The sequence below is a fragment of the Squalius cephalus genome (genome assembly GCF_949319135.1).
Source record: "Squalius cephalus genome assembly, chromosome: 15".
Taxonomy (NCBI): domain Eukaryota; kingdom Metazoa; phylum Chordata; class Actinopteri; order Cypriniformes; family Leuciscidae; genus Squalius; species Squalius cephalus.
In genome coordinates, this window is record NC_137136.1 from 34,125,632 (window position 1) to 34,150,883 (window position 25,252).

Consider the following 25,252-nt stretch of genomic DNA (forward strand, 5'->3'; position numbering starts at 1 on the left):
TGCAGGCAGTTATCGACATAGAAACTTCTCTCCACCGAAAACCGAATCGCCTTATCCGTCTGGGGGTGTTGCTGTACATGGCTTTGTAGTGCGTAGGTTGCACAACATGGACTAGAGGTCGTGCCGAAGGGTAAAACCTGCCACTCAAGAATCTTGGGTGCCTCATCCATCTTCAGGTCTCGCCAAAGGAAACGGAGTAGAGGACGGTCCCCAGGTAGAAGACGGACCTGGTGGAACATCGCCTTGATATCCCCACTCACTGCTACAGGATGTTCTCTGAAGCGGATAAGGACGCCCAACAGCGAGGCCCCAAGGGTAGGCCCAGGCAACAAGTACTGATTGAGGCTTTGTCCTTGATACTGATGAGAACAGTTAAAGACAATGCGGAACTTCCCATTGTGACTAACAATGTGGTGAGGGATGTACCAACATTCAACTGAATCAGGTAAAGGGACAGTCGCTTCCCGAACAGCTCCTGTCTCAATGAGTTTCCTCATTTCATCTTTATAGACCTCAGCTTTTACTGGGTCCTTCAACAGACGCCTTTCAACACTGCGGAGGGTAGGTAGGACTGACTCCTTAGGTGCATTCAACAAAGGCATGTCCTTTCGCCGCAGTAGTGGTGTAGCTAACCGATTGATGCCTTCAATTTGATGGGTGAGAGTTTTCATTTCAAGCAGCTGAAGAGCCTCCTGATCTTGCTTTGACCGGGTTACCTCTTTACCCTCCCACTGCGGAACCGTATCCAACTGCCACAGTCGTTGAACGTTCTGGAATAGTTCGTCCTGAACTGGAGCCATGGAGGTTAACAGGCATTGCCGTGCTGCAGGAGGCCACCCCATTGAAGGTATGGGACCCTGGAGCGTCCATCCTAGGCGCGTATGAACTGCAGCTGGGGCACCGTGGCCGCCCCATCGAACAGGCTCTATCGGAGTTATGAGATGAGGCTGATCGGAACCGATGAGAAGTAAAGGCTGGACTTCAGTAAGTGTACGGATTGGAAGACCCCGCAGGTGTCTGTATTTCTGTCGTAGCTGTTCTACAGGGTAAGACTGGCGTGACAAGTTAAGACGATCTGCCGTGAAGGCATGTTTGATCTTATAACTGGTTTGGGGTTTACAGAGGGACGAGATCTGAAAGGATATGGAAGAACCACGAAGGACCTGAATATCGTCTCTTACTGTTCGCAATGGAAGATCTTCAGGGACACCCTTGATGCCCAAGGCCTTAACTGCAGTGGAGAGCAAAATAGTCCTCTCCGAGCCGTCATCAAGAAGAGCGAAGGTGTCCAGGGTGCGATCTTCATAATGTAGATTTACAGGAACCACTTTAAGCATGACTCGGCCACCGACAGAGGGTTTATCCAGGAAGAGCCGATCTGGAGAGGAATTTGTCAGGCAACTCTTCTCCACTTGAGTTGAATCCTCCCTCGGAGATAGACCAACGTTCACCTCATGAAGAGGGCGGAGATGGGTGCCTTGGCAGAGGTTGCAGGGCTTCTTCAGGTCACATTGAGCAGCATGGTGTGCCCTGGCGCAGCGCCAACAACGGTTGTTACTCCGAATCCATGTCCTGACCTGGTCGGAGGTAAGCTTATTGAAGGATGCACACTGGCTCAGGTAATGCTCAGTCTTATCACAGAATGGACAATAACGTTTCACTTTAGAAGGCTTGGATTGTGAAACGGGACCTTTCCGAGATACAGGAGTCTCAACCGGGAGTTCTCCAATCCCATGCAGGATGGTCACAGTTCTCTTTCCAGAGTCTGACTTGGCATGAAAAACCTTAGACATTGGCTCGGCATCGTAGCTGTGGCACCATGTTTCGTAACGAAGCCAGTTTGATAGGTCTACCAGATTAGGGGTTGTGCCGGCTTGGCGGAACATATGGCGACGAAAGTCAGCACGCTGCTCAGGGGGAAGCTTACAGAGAAGGCGCGCAACATGGGACCCACAACTCAGCTCCAGTTCACCGTCGCGTCCCAAAGTTCTCAGTAAGCCCACTAGTGACTGTACCTGGAGAGCGAACCTCTGGAAGGCAGAGATATCACCTCGCTTAATGTCAGGACTCTCAAGAACAATGGCAATCCTCCTTAAGGCTAGCTGATGCGGTTGGCCGAATTTTTCATGGAGCGCAGCCATTGTATCACTGAATGGGGTAGGTGAGTTCAAGTAAGCATCCGCAATCATTCTAGCCTCCTCAAGCCTAAGATGATCCACTAGGATCTGGTATTTGAAAAGTTCAGTCCCGTCTGGAGGGAGCAGGTTCTCCAAAGCTATCCGGAGTCGGGCAAACTCACTCGGATCAGGCCTGCTGAACTTAGGGATCGTAGGTGTAGGTCCTCTATACACATATTCAGACCCAGAAGGTACTACAGGTCGTAGATGGGGCTCTACCTTTGGCGCTAAGGTTGGAGGATTCGAATAAGCAGGCACAGAGCTGAACCGTGGGAAGATAGACACTGACTTGTGGTTGGCAGGCAAGGGCATGGCCGCAGGTGTTAACAACTCTTGAAGCTCTTTAGGAGTAGGAGGGGGAGGAAATCCCCAAGCATCAGGAGCATAAGATTGAAAAGGGTGTGACTGAGTAGCTGCGGAAACGAATGGATACTTTCTGGTCCCTGGCATCACAGGTGGGTAAGTTGTGGCACCCGTATCAGACAACACAAGGGAATCCATCCGTTTTCTCAGGTCAACGTCAGGCTCAGGCCACGGCGGTGGGGGAAGCTCAGCGACGTGTCCATCTTCCGCTAAGGTTGTGGATTCATACAGCCTCAGGGGGGAACTGGATAACTGAAACGCTGTCGGCTGTGCTGGCGATAGGTTCTGTCCTCTAGCTTGACTGAGGTCGGCTCGAAGGGACTGAGCCACCTGAACTAATTCTCGGACTTCAGCCCGGACTTCTCTCAACTCCCTTAAGTCAGCCTGGAAAGCCTGATGGGTCTGCATTAGTTGTGCATGCTCCGGGTGGCGATGCTGTCGCTCACGGTCATGTGCAGAGGTACTGAAATCAGCTGCCAGAGGCGACGAGAAGGATGTCTGAGGGAATGCAGCATGCTGTGGAGACATATAACCAGAGGACATGATCTGTGAGCTACCAGAACATTCCAGGTCACCACCAGGGGGGTTAGCATAAGGCTGGAAGGATGGGGGAGGAGTCCGGTGGACAGGTGCCTCCCAGGTGCGTGGAACATCATGCTCAGCGACAGGTCTGCCTCGGGTATAATGTACCTCATACTGCTGTAGGTAAGCTGGAGGACGAGTATTGCGCTTAGGGCGAGTTCCTCCAATCATCTCCTCCTCAGAGTCCATAACGTCAGAAGGGAATACTCAAATCCGGCTCGAAGGACCAATTTGTTGGAGAGGCTTTTGGACTGTTAGGTTCTGATTTTGTAATGATGAGTAAACCCTTCGGGATGCCGGTCAGAGCATAAATAATGAGGAGACAGGTGATCAGATTAACTCTGTGTATTGGAGGTAGATGGATGAACCACAGAGGTATATTCAATGATGTACATAGTCTGGAAAATAAGTACAATAAAGATAATGAATAAACTAAATATATATACAATAATAAGCATTCAATGTTGCATAATGTAAAATAATTATTCTTAATTCACACCAGTGACATTTCCCTATTCAACATCCAGTTAAATAAACAGAAACGAGGTATTCCACAGGAAAATAGGCTGTAAGCAACCATGTCATCAATAACATACAGTGCCCATATATGGATAACCTTGTGGCAATATAAAAAGCATTCAAACAAACATGACGCTAATCACTCGTCTGGTATTATAACAGCTTAACAGACCAACATCATATCATTAATAACCCTTTAACACTGATCTACAGCTTAATAAAGAATGAATAATCATACTTTAAATAATAATACCGATCTGAATAACAGAACGATCTCCACAGGACATGTCCGGGCATGCACGTATGTCACGGACGCAAAAAACTCTGTTCAGATCACGTTTAACACAAAAATAGTAAAATTATCTTACTTTGAGGTCAGTGACTAACATCGTGACATTCCATCTGCAGCAATCACTACGAACGAACAGGAATCAACAACTCTGCAGCTGACAGCTCGAACAGATCACACAGACACAGCAGATAGCGGCAGCTCAACTAACTACTGGCTCACTAACGGCACATTACCATGACTACGGTTTCATAATAAAAGTCCCTACTAAATGAGCCTTTAATACAATTATATTCATTATCATTAGGAATAAAGTTGTGTGTTTCATGCAAGGCGTTTCAATCACGCGAAAAGACAGGCGCGACTCTCGTTTAGGTGTCACATTACGCCTCTGTATGTTGTTTTGCATTAAATAAAATGATTTAAAGCACAGTAATGATTTTATAGATAAAATAAAACATACACAAACCTGAATTTCACAGAGGAAATGCACCAATTCTGCGAAATTACAAATCAATATGATCCTATTAATTTTTATTGGAGAGCTGGTGACTTTCAGTGACATGAGGGACAGTGACTTTATGCAAATAAAGAGTGACTTTTGGGAGTGACAACTAGGAGTGAAGACTGTCTCGAGTACAGACAAAGCAGAGGTGCGTTTCCCAAAAGCATCGTTAGCCCACTATGGTCGCAAGTTCTGTCGTTATCAGCAGTTCAACGAGTCAGTGTTTCCCGAAACCATTGTTCCAACAAACATTCACAAACAGCATCGCAGAGTTGTGTGTTTAGAGCGACAGATCTCGACCTGTGGTTAGAAGCATAGTTTCTAGTTTGCATGTGGACACAATAAATCCTTATCTTGAGCAACAGAAGCAAGCTGACATTCAGTACAACCTGTACGTGTCTTTAATTTAGAATACATTCAAATGTAATTTACGTCTTTTAGTTTGTCAAGAGATTTAAAGCATTTTTGAAGAGTGCGCATGTGTGAACGTACTCTACTATGTACTGTAAGAACGAGCCTATGATTGAATCTGGAAATAAAGCAAAATAACTGAGAAAAATTTGACATAGTCCTCAGATGCCTTGTCTGTAATTTATAACAAAACATCTAGCGTTAATTCGATCTCAAACAGATTCATTAAAAGTAGTTATTACTCCACACGCGCGTGACATCATTAACCAACGTGGTTGAACGACCAATTTGCGACAATATAGTTTCAGAAACAGTCGTGACTGGCTAGTTGATGTCTTCAACGATGAGAACTATAGTACTATGAAGCAGTGAATTACTTTGTTGTACGGGAAACGCACACCAGGGGTGCGTTTCCCGTACAACTATATAGCTCGCTGCTTAACTACCATAGTATGATACATCGTTGGAGAAATCAACTATCTAGTCACGACTGTTTCCCGAAACCGTATGTCGCAAAGTATCGTTCAACCACGTTGGTTTATGACGTCTCGCACGTGGTGGACTAATAACTTATTTTAATTAATCTGTTTGAGATCGAATTAACGCTAGATTTTGTCATAAGTTACAGACATGGCATCTGAAGTTATTTTGCTTTATTACCAGACTCAATATCTGGCTCGTTCTTACATAGTAGAGCACGTTCACACATGCACAGTCTTCAAAAATGGTGCTTTAAATCTCTTGACAAACTAAAAGACATAACACGGGTTGTACTGAATGTCAGCTTGCTTATTTTGCTAAAGATAAGGATTTATTCAGTCTACATCTCATGTAAACTAGAAACTCTGCTTCTAACGACAGCTCGAGAGCTGTCATTCCAACCACACAAGTTTGCGATGCTGTTTGCGAACGTTCGTTGGAACGAAGGTTTCGGGAAACACCAAATCGTTGAACTATGCTGATAACAACGGAACTTGCGACCATAGTGGGCTAACGATGCTTTCGGGAAACGCACCCCAGGATAGTGAATTTCTAGAGTGATTTAACTGTTCTATGTGATTTATCTTTGACTACATATATAATAAAATGATTCATTAAAAAAACAACTGTGATAGTTCTTTATAATTCTATGATGCATTAAGCAGTTTACAGAGATGCAGTTATCAAAATGATATGCTATTTCCAGGGCACACTGTTCATTATTAGCGACAAGAAAATTGATTATTTGTCGTTCAGTTCAATTCAACGTTTTAGAAGTTTTTGGTAATATGAGTGACTTTAATTCATATATTGAAAAAAAAAATTAACCACATGAACAATATTATGCTCTTAAAATGTATATTTATCTATCAGTACAGAGAATTGTGACATGCAACATTATAACAATATAGTCCCTGTTTTATAACAAAGCAAACAACTATGGGTCTGAAAACGCCCTTATCATAAATTATAGTTTATCATAAATCAGTTTTAGGTGCTAACTTTTGTTATTTGGCTCAGTTCAAAGACATGCCCACAGAGTTTGCTCTTAAAATATTCTTTCAGTATTTCTCAGTTATCTTTGATCTCATCTGCACTTCTCTGAGCAATCTAGGATCTTTTAATGGCAGCTTAAGTTGTATTTCCTCATTTGTAAGTAAAGCGTCTGATAAATGAAATAATATATAGATAAAGAAGAAAAAAAAAGAATACATTTACAGAACCTTTAACATGACCATAAAAGTATGCACTTAATTACATATGAAAAAATGATACACACTATAACAGTGTCAGAGTATGATAATGGTCTGTCACATTCAACAGTATATTAACATTAATAAATAGGTTATTGTAATTCCAGTTATTACATCACAAACAAGAGATTCAGGTTTGAACGTGATCAATTAATTAAATTATACACAGGTAATTATTTGCAAACAGATATAGAGTTAATGATAATTCCATAATTAGATAGAATACACAGATCATTAATATGTGTTATATTTAATGGAAATGTACTGGGTACCTATAAATGAATTAATTGTGAATGCTTTTATAGTTAGCAGCTGCTTCCCCAGGCCTATATGAGGATCAGTGTTGAGTCCATGAGCAAGGTCAGGCCTTGACAGGTCTGTGGGGCAAACCTAAATTGGAGAGGCAATTAGAGCAGACGGGGTAGAGAGGGAGCAGAGAGGAGTGATGAATTACTGTAGGCTCACAAATGGACACAAAAAATGGCCTCTGGTGTATTCCCTTGCAGGCTCACATAGCCCGATGCTTAGATATGACAGCAGGTCTTTGCAGACATTCACAGTAAAACGCTCCTCAAGGATTTAAGATAAAACTTGCCTTCTGAGCATCATGCCAAGACTATTTGATCACATCGGTAAATAAGCAATGTATTGGCCTTAAGGACAAGGGAATCACGTGACTAGGGAACAGGAACCAAACTACAAAAAAAAAAAAAAAAAAAAACCTTGACACATGAACATGAAACAAAACCCAAAACCAAATGTGAAAGGTTGAGGGTAAGTTGCATGTAATTATGCATAATTTATAGTTATTACTACAGTAACTACATGTAACGCATGTAACAAGGGCACTGTCAAATAAAGTGTTACCTAATTTGATTACAGATTGGAAATGTGAACATGTTCAGTGAATTAATTCTGCATAAAAAATATACTGTAAATAATGATTAGTTCATTTTACTGAAGAAGATTCAAAGATAAAGTTGGTAAAAAATATCCAATAATTCCCATCAGTAATGCAAGTTACAACAAAACATGGATGTTACTACAAAACATAAATGAAGCGATCTTATTTCATGTATAATCACATCTGTAGCAACCATCACAATCACTGTCCACATTGGGCGAACACAGACGAACTGAATTGTGCATGAACTACTCATCACTACTGACAGCCTCAGTCAACATTTAATTTAATCGTAGGTTTGTTTTTCTCCATGCATTTGAACGGTGGCTAAGGCTGTTATTCTGCCTAGCATCACCTTTTGTTTTGCACAAGAAAAAGTTATACAGGTCAACTTCAACAGCATACGAATGAGTAAAGGATGATTAACTTCTGGGAGAATGATCTATTAAAAAAATAAATAAATACTGACAGTCAAAACCATTTAATCACTCCAAACTTTGGTAACATCATTCGTGTTCAGGATTTTGTGCATATATTTGTATTTTTTTATTTATTTCCGCAGTATATCCCAGATTTGACATGGCAGTAATTGGAATCATTCAGTGCATCCAAGCTCTCTTTTGAATGACTGCTATTTAGAGGCTGCTAATCCTGTTTTTCAGGCAGTGCTCAGCGCTGTGAGTAGTAGGGTATGTATGCGAGACAAATGGAGCAAATTGGTTAGTCCTAATTCAGTGCTGCAATGTGTTTTGTGACCCATAGACCAGCGTACTTGTTATTATAACACTCACCGTTTTTTGTCAGATATGTTGTGGACAGCAATTCAGAAAAGTACAATCATCTAAAAAGTGATGATGAATTAACATTATGATTTAAAAAATTTCCATTGTTATTTTGACTCTAATAACATTTTATTTTATGCAGTTTTACACATAATAGCTCTGTATTTTTTCTGGCACAAACTAAATAGTTATTTTATCTCAATAATGTTTTTTTGTTGTTGTTGTTTTTTAATATACCTTTTGAAGAATTAAAGTGCACTTCTTCATACTGTCAGTCCAAATCAGATTTTTGAGCATATCCATTTGCAATGCGATCACATTTAGCATTTGTGAACAGCAAAAAAAAAAAAAAAAATCACATAAAATGCAATGTTTACAAAATGTTGAGCTACATTCACATGTGGTTTGAAATCCAATTCGCATCGGGTATCAAACTAAGATTGTTCAGCGCTCTGTCTGTCAGGTTCTGTGAGAGAGGACCCAAAGCAGAAGGAGAGGTGAACAGAACTATTTTATAAACGTACTGTACACCAAGCACAGGTGGTTAGTCAGTCCTGAAACAAACTCCAACCGGCAGGGAGAGGACACGGGGGAAATTGAGAGCTCAACCCGTTTCAAACCATTCTCACTCCCTGGGCATCCAATAAATGCCACATATCCAGGACTTTTGTGAGTCACACCCCAAAAGGACCCTTTATTGCCTCACTGCCGGTAAACCCATTGCTTTCAAAGAGAGGCATTTGCAGTCAATACACTAATGGCATTGCTGCATCATCACGTAGCCAAATTGTCTGGTAAAAGAAAAAGTTCATTTCAAAACCTGGTTGAAAGGCACCATATTTGATTTGAGAACTGCAGCAGAGAGGAAGATTATCCCCAACTTAAATTCCAGCTAGCCATGCTCATTATGAACTATGACTGTGTTTACATGTGTACCAATAATGTGATTATTTCTAATAATCAGAGTAAGGTCTTAATCGCAGTAAGACATTTACATGACATGAGTAGAACTCTTCATTTCCGTTTGCATGCAATTTTTATTATTCTGATTATTTGCTAATAAGTATGATTATACCACACACTAGGGATACAGTATGCATGTTACCAGCCATAGTTTCAATCTACTCGCATTAAATTCAAATTACATTTTTATGGACGTACTGGATATTATTCAACGCCATGATGAACATCACAATGCAGGGTTTGCCTATGCTGCCGTTGCGTTCTTCGCGCAAATATGTCCATTCATGAAGTGAACAAAGTGTAGAACCGAGCACATGCGCAATTTAGTCAGAACGGCAATGATGCGTTTAAGTAGCCTAGAAATCTAGGCGCACCCTAGCGGCAGCAAAATGTATTTTGCAGCCAGGGCAGTCTAGCAACTCTCCATAGACTTTCGAGCTGCAAGAACCTAAATTGGGTCAGGCCAATCACGTCGCTTATAGAGTAGGCAGGGCGGGCTTAACATATGACGACAGAGTTGCGACGGTTAGTTCCTGCCTGCAACTTGAAAACAAAGAATGACGGCTGCTGGAGAACAGTCTTTCGAATCGGCTTTGGCCGCGACTCTGGAGGACTTGGAGTTAAGTTTTTCTTTGAGAAAAGAGCAAGGAACGGCACTTAAGTCATTCTTAAAAAAAGGAAGATGTGTTCGTCGTTTTGCCGGCCAGATATGGCAAAAGTTGAATCTATCAACTAGCTCCGCTGTTTGGAAAATGCTCTGGTTGGTTGTAGCGCTGTCCTATTGCGTGCAGAGGGAATTTGAAAGACAGCCGTTTATCCCGCCCCTCGGAGTGAGCGTGTCTATGGTGAGTTGCCAGACTAAACATCTTGATGTAGGTCTGGCTTGCCAGGCTAGCGTTTAAGGTGTTTACATGCCTGTTTATTGCGATTAAAATCAGCGTGTGGTTTAATGCACATATGGTTACTACGATTATGAGTTTAATCACATTAGTTTGATCCAAGTATTGTGTTTACATGAGGTAAGGTTTAATCACAATATTGAAAAAAAAAAAAAAAATCCCATTATAATCGCATTATGAGGGTGCATGTAACGCACTGATTCACTGTGTTTATGAGGGAGAGTGGCTATCCCAGTATCCCAGACCATAGGCAGAAAAACACCCAAACAGATGGCCAGGCCATCACAGGGCTAACAAACTCTCACATATTCACACTTTGACTTATATGGGCAACTTAGTGCCTCTGATTTACCCATGCTGCATGTGCACTGGAGAAAACCCATGCCAACATGCAAACTCCACACAGAAAGTCTTCCTGGCTCAAACTGGACTTGACCAAAGACCTGCTTACTCTAAGGTGACAGCGCTGTAGAAAATAATTGTTTTCATTAAATAATATTACTTTTTGGGTGAATTCTTCCTTTATTGTACAATTTGAGAGAGACGAGCAAGATTGTTTGCACGCTTGATGACATGCATTTACATTTTAAAGGCATTCTGATAGATGGATAATTGAACTGGTTGATGTATGGGTTTGTTATCAGGTCTATGTGTGGGGGTTTGTGTTTCTCACTGGTGGCATGATTGCAGTCGTAATGGATTAAGCATCTCTCGGTGTGTTTCTCTAGATAAGACCAGCATTCTCTGACTCTTTATGGCTCACGAGGTTTCATGTTATCTACTGCAGTTTCACTCACACAGAACCGACACCAAGTGCCAGACTTGTTTCCAGTATTCCACTGCTGGGGTGTCAGTGACAGCTTCTTTAATGCAGATAAGCTGCTGTCTGAGGGAAAGAGGAAGGACTGGCCACAAAAAGAGGTGGGAGAGGGAGGTAGAAATAGCTGCAGGGGTGAGCAAGAATAGGAGGCAACATTCTTCATCAACATGGTCGGCTGACACAAAAGCGGAGGCTTTGAAGTGTGCACATGAGTGAGGATGAGATGCAATGCTTTTCATCGTCATAGTGAACTGGTTGCTGTCGGATACGAGGGACTCTTTAATGTTGATATTGTGAGAACTACATTCTGTTACAGATTTCCTAACAATAAAAAAAATGGATCAGACCTGAGACAACAGATGTGATCTCATTTAACTGTATACGATGAACCCAATGACCATGTCCAAGTAACTAAACTGAGTTTATTAACAAGTCACCAGAATGTCTCCATGTATCTCAGTTTAATTTAAATGTGCCACATTTCAACAAAGCTAAAGGTCTCTTACTGATCAATAAACTAGGCACAGGGTATACAATTTGGGACATGGCGGTGGAAAAAAATATATTTTTCAACATTTTTGCGTTCTCTCGCAAAACTTTTGCGTTCCCCCAAGAAACTCTGCAATCCCTCGCAAAGATATTTGTGTTCTCTAGCAAAACATGTTGTGAACTCGGACAAACACTTCCTGTTTAATGTCCCGCTGGCAGTTTTTCAGACAGCTCAAACGTTAACAATGAAGCGGTTCATAGAGTTTGAACTCAAATATAAAGAAATACAGTCAGTGTTTAGTTCAAGGAGTTCAGCAAAGTTGGCAATATATTCGAGTTTGGAAATAGGTGTAATTTGTGTTTTAACAACGTTAAGCTCACGAGTTATTGATCCGGGAAGTTTGAATCTGTGAATAAGCACTGACCATTTCTTTATATTTGAGTCCAAGTTCAAACACTATGAACCGCTCCATTGTTACTGTATGGAGCGTCTGAAACACTGCCAGCGGGACATTAAACAGGAAGTGTTTGTCTGAGCTCACAACAGGATTTACAAGAGAACTCAAAAGTTTTGCGGGGAAACGCAAATATCTTTATGAGAGAAAGCAAATTTCTTTACGAGGGAACGCAATGTTTCTCAGGGGAACGCAAAAGTTTTGCGAGAGAATGCAAAAAGATTTGAAAAATATTTTTCCCACCATGTACCTTTAGGTACTCTGTACTTTAAAATGTTTGGGCTCAATAAGATTTAAATGTTTTTAAAGAATTTGAATTACTCAGTGTCAATCATTATAATATGCTGATTTGCTGCTATAGTGATTCTACTCAATTCTAGCTCAAAGATATTAAAACCACTGAAATTCAAGACCTAGGCTCTAGGAGGCAGTATTTGTGAGTCACAACAACACGTAAATCAGATTTAAACAACTGCACATTTTTATTGCACAATTTCTTATAGAATATGAAAGTGCAATTTCATGAAGTAAAAGGAAATTACAATTCAATAATAGTAAATAACCAAAATAAACCTTGGGCTCATGAAAAAAAACAGGAAAAGAAAATTGTCTTTCCTTTAGTATCTACCCGGGTAGTATAAATGACTGAAGATCCTTGAATTCACTGAAGCGATAGAACGTAGAAAACATCACTGGCTCGCGATATTTCTTCTCCGGAGTTTCACTGGCTCACCAGCTGTGTCCCAATGCGGAGGCTGCATCCTCCGAAGGCCGTATTTGAAGGGCGATTGGCCATATTTGAGGATGGACAGGCTGTTTTCTCTTCTTGAGAGAATGATTGAAAAATATTTTTTTTTCTATATATTTTTAAGAGGAAAGAAAAATTCTGTACATTATTTTTATGCAACTTTAAAGGTGTAAATAAAAGAGAATGAATTGTTCTGGACATTGTTTATTTTTGTAATGACGGTCATAATTTCTACATGAAACAAATTCTTCTATACCTTTTTTTTTTATCTTTATTTTTTAAATATTTATTTACAACATACGTTAACCATATAAAAATCAACATAAACATTTAAATTTACAGTACATAAAATAAGAAAAAATGATGTAGACTTGTATTGAGCTGAGCAGGGAGACCCTGGTGGTGCCGCTGGACCGGGATGGGCTCCACAATAGAGACCCTGGTAAGGCCTCTCTGCTGGTGGGACATCATCTGGGATGGTCTCCAGGGTGTTTGAGTGCATATTTCCACTATCCACTAAGTTGTCTACCAACAGGTTTGCAGGGCTGACTCAATCGACGGCTGCCATATCATTGAGATTTTTTTCAGAAAGAGTAAATTTCTGAAAAAAGTAATTTTAACAACTATTAATACCGCATTGGGGAAAAACTGCAGCTGCGTCCCAAATGAAGGGCACATCTGAAGCGCTCGGACCGGTCTAGCCTACGGAGGAATTATTCTTGTCACCTGGAAACTGTGACAGCTGCTGATGACGAGCGGGAGTAATATTCAATATTCAATATTCGGTTTTATATTCAAACAGGGTTAAAAACCTGTATGTTCACCATGGTCCATTTGTGTACATAATAAAAAAAATAAAAATACACTAGCCTCCAAAATCGCATCAAGGTAAGATATAAGTGAACCTTTGAAAAAAAAAAAAAAAAAAATTATATATATAAAACATAAAAATGACAATAGCCAAGCTGGCTCCATAGCTGTTTACTCAATATATCAAATGAATTATCAGGATGGCAGCTGTCCTCTTGCACCGTTGCTTGGCACCAGGAGCGGTGATCGGGAACATCTGGTTGCGCAATTAGGAAATCCTACGAAGGCTATATGATACGTCCTTCGAAGGACACATAGGCTGCATTCTTCGAAGTCTGCGGCCTTCGAAGGATGCAGCCTTCTTCACATTGGGACACAACTACCATATTTGATCCAATAACCTCGTGGCGTTGAAAACCACAGGGAACAGGAAAGAAAAAAAAGTGACTTGGAGGGAAAAAAATGAAGAACTCTGTTTCCTCGGAGCATATCATGCATCACGTAACCTTTGTAAATACAACGTAATTTAGATGAATTCAACAGAAAAACACAAAAATTTGTGAAATACTCAACAGAAATAACCTTTTCCACAGGAGAATTCGAAGCAGCAATCTCATAACATGGTCTCTGTTTCTCTTGAGACTGCTCATCTGCGTACCTATAGGCCGCATCCAAAACCACGCCCACCACTTACATTTACCCTGTCTTGGTACTTTGGGTGGGTTACACTGCTTTGTCACGTTTGAGCACGCAGAGATGATTAACTCAATTGCGGGTTTATTGACAGATGAAGTAAATAGCAGTTCTGATCCAAAGTAATGAAACAACAGATGATAATGGTGAATAGTGGCAGGAGGTGATAAAGACAACAATCCACATGACAATAGGTAAGCATTAAACAAAGACAGTACCAGCACAAAGCTGTCCTTGAAACACACAAGAGAAACACATGTAAGTCCAATGGCGGAGTTTGTTCATCAAGCATGTAAACATCGAAACCAGACACTGACTAAGTCCCTGTTTACACCTGGTATAAAGATGTTTTGGTTGATCAGATCACAAGTAGATGAGGGAGTACCCTAAACGTGTTCTCTGCTGTTTTATTCCGTCTTTTTTGTACACTTTCAACCACTTCTGTCCTGATTTATGAAATGAATGTGCTGTTTTAGATATTTCAATCTGATGCGTGTTAGAAATCAGGAATGGTGAGAGAACATTGTGCTTGGTACGTTTTTTTTTTTTTTTTTTGTCTTCAGTCCAAACAATCCAACAATCTGGTTAGCGCGCCTCTCATAATGTTTATGCATCAGGTCAGTAGGTGGAGAGTAGTATGTCTTATGCGGCTGTTCGAATGAATTCAACCATATGAGCGTCTGCACTACAAGAGCCATCTGGTCAAATGTGTTTTCGAGTACCTCAGGAAGTGGTTGAAAGTTGGACAAGCTCAAAACGTTTTAGACCTAGTTCACACCTGTTTTCAGCTCTGTCCACCTGTGATCCGACTGACCAATAAACATCTTAATACCAGGGGGGTATTCTAGAAAGCAGGTAATGTGACAAACCCGGGTATGTTTAAGGGTAAGTAAGCGGATAACCTCAACTTTACGTTCCAAAAATGGAGGCAAATTTCAGGGAATGTAAGTGGCCATAGAAACTTATTCTCTGAACATAACCTGCTCTGGAGTCACATGTAAGTTTAGTTCAGTTTCTGTCATGTTTGTATGGTTTCTTATTAGTTAGTAATCTTCGTCCAGCTGTTCCTGTTTAGTGTCCTCATTTACTTTATGAATTTATATTCCCTGTTCTGTTCAGTCCTTGTCGGTTATTGTTTCTGTTGAACATGTTTGTGAGTTTGCTACTTCATGAAAGACTGTATTTCAAATCATCTTAATCGTCGTGCACATTCTACAGCCACAGACGTGTGACAGAATAACAGACCACTCAAAAACGAGTAAAAAAAAAAAAACATGGACTCGCCAGCACTGCGTCTCCTCCTCCTCTCCTAGAACCGGAATGTGTTGGGTTATTTGAGCTGGATGCTCCGACATGGAGGCCTCTCCCTCACAGCCTGCGTGCCCAAGGACACCACCAAGGTAACCAGAACTGGGTACCAATAAAGCCCCAGAGACTATGCTCACTGACCAGTTCATCCCAGAGCCAGGAGCGGACCTAGCCCCTGCTGCTAGCTCCATGCGGCTCATCTACATCGCTTCAGGCTTCCCCTCCACCAGCACGGCATGAGGTCGACTCCTCAGCTGCACCTCGGGCCTCCAGGCCCATGTCTCCACCTCGGACTGTCAGCCCGTCGCCATCACTTTTGCTCACCGCTCCCTCGTCGCCTCCGTGGCCGTTTGCCCTGAGAATCCCCTCATCCCTCCAGGTCAGCTTTCAGTGGTCGATGCCCAGCTTCCACCATGGACTTCCGGGGTTCCAGCGTTGTCTACACCCTCTCGACCCTTAGCAAGTCTGTGATGTGGCAGGCTGGGCCTCCCTGCACACTTTCATAAGATTTTACAATCTTCCATCCACACCTAGATCTCAAGTATTCTTGTCCTGAGTTGTGCCTGGACAGCTTCACACAAGGGCAGGCATTAGTCAGCGTGATGCAGTGAGTATTTGTCCCCATTGTGTCGTCTTTCGAGTTCCCTTGGAAGGGAACATCTCGGGTTACGACTGTAACCCTTGTTCCCTGAGAAGGTAACGAGACGCTGAGTCACTTTGCCACACCTCCTAAATGCCTGAGAGCAGCTTGCTTCAGCCTATCATAAGCTAATGCTGTTGTGTTCCAGTGTGCCTTTGTAAGCTTCTGTGTACACCATCACATGCTAGCTACGTCACAACATATCACCAATCAGGATTGGTCTAGTTTAACACGTGCTTCAGACTCTTTCACGCAGAGGTGTTCCCCATAGTGTCATCTTCAATGCAGCGTCTCATTCTGTTCTCAATGAACAACAGTTACAGTTGGAATCCGAGACATTTTTCTAACAGCTAGATAGTGTCAAAGCAATACTTTCATAAAGCATTTATTTAGCTGTCAACGAAAATTACCATTTAATTTGACTTGTTCTTACTGGCAGTTTAATGTGTTTTTAAAGCGCTTCTTTTTACACATGTATATACTTCTTTTCCATAAAATACAATTTGTTGCACCTTGCATACAGAGTACCATTGTCATTTGTACTAATGCTTATTAAAATTCAACTCACTGTATATTGTGTGCTGACACAGTGAAACTGGTCTAAAAGAACATATCAGAAAGGGGGTCATTTCAACGGTGGCCCCTTTAGCTTGGGGCCCCCAGAAGTGTAGAACCAGCTCTGATTATGAGGACCCAAAGTCCTTTTATTGTAGTGTGTATTCAGGTTTCAGGCCTCTTTCAAGGAAACCAATGCACTTGACATTTGATCTTTTGAAAACACTTTGGTCTTTTGTTTAGTCTTTTCTTTGATTTTCCTTACTCTCGATCTGTAGAGTGGTTGGGTGTTGTTGGTGACAAATCTGTCAATTCTTGCGGGTTAGGCAGGTTTTGATCATATGCCCATGTCCCAAACATCCAAAGCACAATCCTTTTGCCTTTATATATTCCACCTTTTCTTTGTTAGGTTTACCTTTGAATACATCGCAAACTTCCATTGTGTGGTCTTTGCCACAAAACATATGAAGCGAGACACCGCATTGAGGTGAGAGCAAGCAACCTATACGATATAGCTGACTACGCCACTATTAAACAGGGAAATATGAATATTAATGAATTTAACCACCTACAAAGGACACACAGGAACGTGGTTATCGAAAGAAGGGGCTGAGACGTGGATACCACAAGATTTTTATCATAAGTTTTATTTCAATCATCAAGCAGTAATCTTAAAACATTAAAAGACTTAAGGAGCAGGTTACACATACAAACATTAAAGAAACCAAACATGAAAAGGAGGCAGTGGCAGTGAAACTAGTTTAATGAGCACACGACTCCTATACCACCCTGTGCACAGGTCTCACCACAACACACGCACACACACACACCAATAAGGTCAAGAATGAACGCACAGGACTCCGTGACAGAATCCCACTACCGCACACGAGGGCCTATGAGCGGCCTGTCCTGAAGCCTCGGCTCCTATAACGAGAAACAAAATTAACAAAATGGTCTCCAAATAAACAAAACAAATAACAACAACAACAACAACAACAACAACTGAAACTTAAATACAATTACAGAAGAAAAACATTTAATTAATAAACCTGAGAATCATGCATCAAACCACGCTGAGTTTAAGAATTGGGCACCAAAACTGGGTGGATATTCACTCCGCTTTCATACTTCACCAGCAACCCAGCGATCACATAAACAATATATGCTGGAAAGCAGGTGTCACAATACACATGAACCGAGCGCACACGTGCTGACGAGCGAGTTTGTCACAGGAGAAATCAGGGTAGACGACACAAACAAAAGAGATACAGCAATGGCACTGAAGAACAATAAAGTAAATGTACAAAAAGCAAAGAGAGAAAAACACAAACACATGAATCAAGCGCACACGTGCTAACGAGCGAGTTGTCCAGGAGAAACCAGGATCGACAAAGCAGCAGCATCAAATAGTGTTGCCCCGCCGGCCTCACTGAACGCACGGTATCCGAGAACAGATTATTCCTGTTAGAATTTAAACATTAAAAATTACTCCCCACATAACTATGAATGAACGTTGCGCAATAGCGGTAATTACACGTACCTTCATTCCATAGCGGGTCGCAAATCCAAGTCACGCACACAGAAGACTATCGCCATGCCAACAAAAGCACGAGAATGCAGGAGGGGCATATGAATAGCCAACAACCCCCAGCAACGAACCATCCGCCATAATGCTATAAACCAGATGACTGTTACATAAAGTCACAAATCTATGTGCTAACTAGTTAGCCAAACACATACCTCAAGTGGAAGGGATGAAACAAACCGGAATGGGCGGTCCCCGGCAATGACGCACAGGCGGTGACCACACACTAGGGGTTGCACGACTACTGATTTCTGCTAGTCGATTTCTTATCAAAACAATACTCGAGTTACTCGACTACTCGTGGTTCATGCTACTGTAAATGAAAAGACATGAAATAGCTAGATCTTATCAATAAACATTTATTAATTCATAGCCTAATGCAACAATTACATAAGTAAACTCTCAAAACATTATAATTATGACATTTCATTTTTAAATTTTCATGTAACAGTCTAAAGCCAAATAAATAGCCGTTCTTGCCTTTCATCTCAGACGTCTGCTTCTAGGGGCCGTTCACATATCGCGTCTTTTTCGCGCTCAAGTTCATTATTTCCAATGTAGGCGCGCGGCGAGCTTCCTCATAATGGAAGCAACGTGGTGCGCTAGTTTTTCCAGGCGCGCCGATGCCGCGGCGAGATGAAAACATCTCAACTTTTCAGATTGCCTCAAGCGCAGGTCATGTGACAAAAAATAAGCTTCGGCCTTTCCATAACATCATCGAAAGCTCGGCCGAACAGCTGATCGTAGCTGTACAGGGCGGTTTTTTCCTTCTCATCTCCAGAAATATATCTAGTAGTAAAGCTAATGCAAGGGCTAGAAATCAATTTAATCCTTTGCTGATACTTCTTCGTCGTCATTATGGAGAGCGCAGTTCATCGTTGCATAGCAACGACAGACGCCATGGGAGCGCAAGCGCTTGTAGGAGGCAGCCGCACGGCCGCGCTTTTCACACGTTTTTAGACGCAATATGTGAACGGCCTCTTGCAGAGTTGGCCAATTACAATATTTTTGTCATCCTTGATGAAATACTTCCACACATCTGACGTGTGGTGTCTGTTGGTGACGTTCGCCATTTCTAATTCATTTATGGTTAATGGACGCTCGAGTAGTCGATTGTTTCCGACAGCGTCGACTAGTGGTTGAAGTAGTCGATCTATCGATTACTCGACTAGTCTATGCAAGCCCTACCACACACACACAAACGGTGTATTCGATTCCCTTTTTATACACTCCCTCGTGGAATATAATTGGACACTACATTACCCACAAATAAATTACAAACGAAACTCTGTACGTCCCACCACACATGCATGGCTTTTCCACTGCATTTGAGGCAGTATGACTCACTTTCAGCTGGTCTTTCATCTTTTCTGCTACTGTAGTAACTCTGGTAGCAAAGCTGCTGCCTCTGCTGGCAGACTTGATACTGGGCTTTGCACTTGCTATTACTTTAGAGATTCCTCTCCAGTCTATTGTGCTTTGTATGTCACCAAATACAGGATCCAATGCAGATGCGATCTTAATACTGTTACCAAAATTCCATTCAAGTTGCTGCTTTGCTTCCTTGTATCCTCTTAAAGGATCCATGTGCATGTACTGTAACTGCAAACCAAATTTGTGGGTTGTCCAACTGTAAATTGTTCTAAATAATAGAGTCTGTCTTGCATACTCTCAGTCTTGTTTTCAATACCCTGTTCAAATGCTTTAATGAAGGATCTGAACTGCAGAGGATCTCCTCCGAACACAGGAATTTCCCTCGTTGGAAGAAGGGATGATTGCTGTTGCTTTATCAACAAAGAAGTTAATTCATTTTGCTTCTTCAAAACATCTGCAAGAGCTGCATTGTTTAAAGTAGACAAGTCCCTTTTATGTTTCTGAATTTTTTCATGTTTTTGATGTTTCTTAACAGTTGGAGTAGATGTACCCCTTTTGTTTTTTTATCTTGACTTGTTTGAACCTTCGGTGTTCTTGCAGGTGCAATATATTCAGTTGATGGATAAGTACTGCTTGTGTCAGACCTTGTGCTTTTCAAGCTAATAATTTCAAGGAGTGATTCGGATTTTAGGAAAACATTAACCTTTGCATCTGCTGCAGCCATCTCAGATTCCAAAGCAAGCTTTTCCTTTTTTGCTTTTAATTTAGCCTCCTCCAAATCTAAAATATGCTTTTGCTCCAAAGTTTGGGCTTTAGCTTTTAGTGCAGCATGTTCCGCTTCAGCTTGCAGAAAAGCAGCAGAGGCACTCGTTTTGCTTTTAGAAGAAACTCTAGATGAGTTTTGGGATGTACTTTTAGAGGATTTATCAGTGGCCTGAGATACACTTTCATTAGGCCCAACTGCACCTTCCAAGACAATTGTACCTTTTGGATCTTCAGCCATCCATGTTTCAGTCCCATTCAAAAATTTCGGCTCATACCAGTCTACATGGTCAGCCTCCCTTTCATCATCATTCCAACAAACTTTGCACAGACACTTGCAATTCCATAAAATCCGCCACACGGTATTAAAGGTTTCCACATTTCTCGTCAAAACTCCAAGCTTTCCTCTGCGAGACGCGAGCAACTTAAACAATTCCTTCTCTTCCATAGTCGCTTTTTCAGCAAAATCATCCATTATCCATCAAGCATAAACTTAATTTCATCAAATCATGCTTGTGCAATGATTCAACAATATTCCGTTGCATACACATTGTCACTCAGCGTTCCGTTTCCAATATACAAGCGCGGCGGCTTATCAAATTAAACTGTTCACCATGTACTCACGAAAATCCACAATCCACTCCTTTCGTTCGTGGTCAGAACTCCAAATTCTTTTTTTAGTTTTTTTACTTTAAAGGTCCCGTATTATGCCCCTTTTCACAAGATGTAAAATAAGTCTCTGATGTCTCCAGAGTGTGTATGTGAAGTTTCAGCTCAAAATACCCAACAGATCATTTTTTACAGCATGTTTAATTTGTCATTTTTTGGGGCTCAGAAAAACGCGCTGTTTTAGTGTGTGCCCTTTAAATGCAAATAAGCTGCTGCTACACAACACGGGGGCGGAGCTTCATGAGCTCGCGCTCAGTCTCTCAGGACAATTTCATCTCACAGAATGATGATAATATCAGAAACTCTCAGTAAAGGTGTTCATTTCGAGTCGGACGATAATGCCTACAGATTCAGAGTGCTGTACAGAGATGGAACAGGTATAGTTTAGTAGTTTAATTACGGTTATTATAACGTATTTGTCATCTGCTTGTATGTATCCATTATTTATTAATAGCCTACAAGTCTGCTGTTTCGGACCAGGTCCGAATGATGATCAAACAAATACTGATGAGTTTAATAAAGTTTATTGTACATCACACAAAATCACACAAAAGATGAAGCGTCAGTTTTACTTCAGAAAATCACTGTAAGAGCTGAGTAAACACAGTAAGTTATAAGAAGTGCGCAAGTACATAAACGAATTTCGGTAGAGTTGAGGGAGTATTCCTGTGGGCGGAGGTTAGTCAAAAAACTGTTCTACTGACGTCATTAAAGAAGGAAGTAGAGGGATGTAGTCCAAACGGGCCGTTCACTGTAGGCGACTTCTGTTAAATAAAATATCTCGCTTGGCATTGAACTTTGAGCTTTATAATTTTACAGATATTATTTATACTCTAACAACAACATTACACACTAACTAAAGTTTGAAACATGGGATCATGAAGAACGGGACCTTTAATGTGTCGGCTTTCGATGTTGGCCATGGATTCGGGGAACGACGATTAACTATTTTGCACGCAGTCTTCATTTCAAAAGCTTTATATCTTTAACATTTCTAAATTAAGTTCATAATTTAAACAAACGAAAAAAAAAAAACAAAGTTAGCGAAGTGGTCAATAAACTGTAAGTAACCACCTTTCCCAAATCCAAACATTAGTTATTTCATGTCACTTCCTCCTCCGCCCACATGCGGTGACATATACATTCCTAACCCGCCAGGCAGGGATGGACTGGGGCTAAAAAACAGCCCTGGACTTTCTCCCAAATAGGCCCATCATCCGGCCATTCGCCTCTAGCTGTGTACAACAGACACTATAGGATGTCCAACCTTTTTGTGTGCGAGGGCTACCTCAAGGGATAAAATAATCTAGAAGGGATTTTTGTTTGTTATACTCAAAAAAATGTATTATACATATAACATGGTGGTGCTTTTTTACTTTTCACCATCATATGTGAAATAATAAAATATCTTGATATTCTGGTTCAGACTTACACGTGTTAAAAAAAAAATCAACAATTCCTGAAAAATTATGAAAGTATTGATTTTTTTGTTGATTTTCTATAAACCTATTGTATGTGTTATCAAAACAGTAGCCCAAACATTTAGTATAGGCCTAAATATAAATGCAAAAATAAATAAATAAACTGCTAAACTTCTAAACAAAAACATTACTGCATTACATTTAATACATTTATACATGACTATATTAATATAACAGCATTTTTAATATGAATATATACAGGCACATTTCTGCCAAAAAAGTTTGTTTTACTACAGCTAATTCATAAATTGTGGAGTGAAATGTCTTCTAACTGGTTTGTTCTTGGAACAATATTTTGCCTGTTTTTTTCGTCAATATGTTGGGAATATCAGCGCTGTTTCATCTGGCTTTTGACAAGCTTAAATCACATAGTCATCTGTGTGTTTATAATAGAGATAGAGAATTCTGTGCTGAATTGAAATGCTTCTCAGTGGATCGCGCAGCTCTGTGTAATAATGTTCGCGTGATCGAGATCAGCCCGCACAGTTGCTTTGGCCACGATCGCTGTTTTTTTGGGCCGAGCTGATAATGGTCCGCACTAGTCAGGCAAAAGTGCAAATGTTTAGTTGCACCGGCACGAAAAAAGGTCGCAAAATTATACCATTTAGTCGAGGTCTGGAGCCCTGATTTGCAGTGGATTGCTATTGGCAAATATAATGTAAGCAAATTTAAAAATTGCAGTATAGGTAAAAAACTAACTTTCTGTCAGTGGCTAGTAGGCCGACTCTTCTTCCTCAGTTTTTTTTTTTTTTACACGTAGCATATAAGTGATCGTATTAGTGCCCCTGCTGTTGGCTGTTCATATTGCTTTATTACACTTTTTTTTTTGTGCCGACGGCCCTCGGCTGGACGGCCGTTCTGGACTTTTCCAGAACGCACAGATTGTCAGTCCGTCCCTGCCGCCAGGTGCATGAAATATGCACCTGGGGGAGGGGGGGGATGAAGTAAGTACAGAAAGTAAGTATAGTTAGTCATACAAGGGGAAGGGGAAAGAAGAAAATTCCTATAGGGACAAATTGGAGTTTAGCGAAATAGCTGGGTGAACAAACTCCTAATCCTAGGTATTCCCATTTGGCATATAACTTGTGTTGCAGAGTGTGTGAATGATCCATTAAATGGTGTTGCTGCAAAATGATCCTGCTCCATTAAAACAGTCATATCTCATTCAAAAGATAAATCAGAACAGTTACATGATGACAACTTGGAATATGTGTACCTTTTGATTAAATTGTGACTGTAGTTGTATCTGCCTGTTATATTTGTAATATATCTTTTATTTTGATAAATGGTTAGGTTTATGGATATGGTTCATGTTATGAGCTAAAACACTTCTAAATACTGTAATGTAAATAAAATTAGTGTGGCTGTTTAAATCATACCACAAAATATATCATAAAAATCTCTCTGTATTACGTCTCTTTATTGATACAATATCTCATTGAAAGCAGTGGAGTTCCTAGTTTTTTGATATAGTGATGTTTAGGGGTACCTTTAGCATCTATAGTAACACTAAAGGTGCTGGACCTTGCTTCAGTTTTTGATGCCTTGGGAGTGTGATCGGGTTGCATATCTAGAGACTAGAAAGTCAGAGACTTTATTTTTAAATCAAAATCAAATCTTTTGTATCGATAATTCCATAATGACATGTTCAAGATATATATGTTTGGTCCTGGCACAGGTGTTTCACCTAGCCAAATACTCATTACACTAAAATGGACACTCATAAAGACTGTCTTTATGGAGACTGAGGGGCACAGAAAGAGACTGTCCACAGACAGAGCCCTGTGTGTATAGATGCTCTGTCTTCACACTGCAGGCTACCTTTCATTACCTGCTAGAGGGATGAGAGACTGCCTCCTACATTGTGCTTAATAGTTTTCATGGAGAATGAAAATAGCCTCCAGGCTCCCAAAGCATATTGCAGTCTGAACCCTAACCTTTCCGTTGCCATGGCAACTTCTCCAAGTGTTTGTGCTGCCCAATTATCTCTCATATTTGGAGGAGGGCTCTGGGATACCTGCTGGCTCTGACCTATTAGAGTATTGTGTCAGCGACAGAACCGTTAAAGTGATATCTGGACTGTGTGTTTTTTATTTAGCAGACATGACAGAACACTGAATTCTGTACTAAAGGAGTGTAAAGTGCCCTTTTGGAAAGGTAAGAGAGATGATGGGTACAAAAATAAATGGGCACAATAAGCCACTGTGTATGGGGATTTCACAGCGTGACCTTGTGAGATTATATGAATACTCCCAGAGCGGAGTGAGAGACTGATATGTGAGGTGTGAAAAGTAGACAGACACAAACCCATTGAGAAGAAAGCGTGTGCGAGAAATCAGTCCTCTGTTCACCACTAACAAGCTACTAGATCAAAAGATTTGTGCTTGAGGATTTGGTAGTCCCTCCATTACACTGTCCTTCCTTCTACCTTTTCATCTTGCTTTTGACAGACAACTCCATGGGAATCAATGGAGTGTGATTTGCAGGCTTCACACATGTAGATATCTCAGGATGTTGATGAGGAAAAGGTTCAGAGTGAATGAAAGCAAAACGTCTCGGGTTACTTGACTGTTACCCTGTTCCCTGAAAAAGCGGAAAAACGATTATGCGCTTGATTCAGCACTATGGGAGCAGTTTTTGTAAGACCATCTGTGAAATATGTGTGTAACACGTCAATGGAATTGACTTTGAACTTTTATAGCTTCGGACAGTGACGTCATCGGAATACACGCTCGT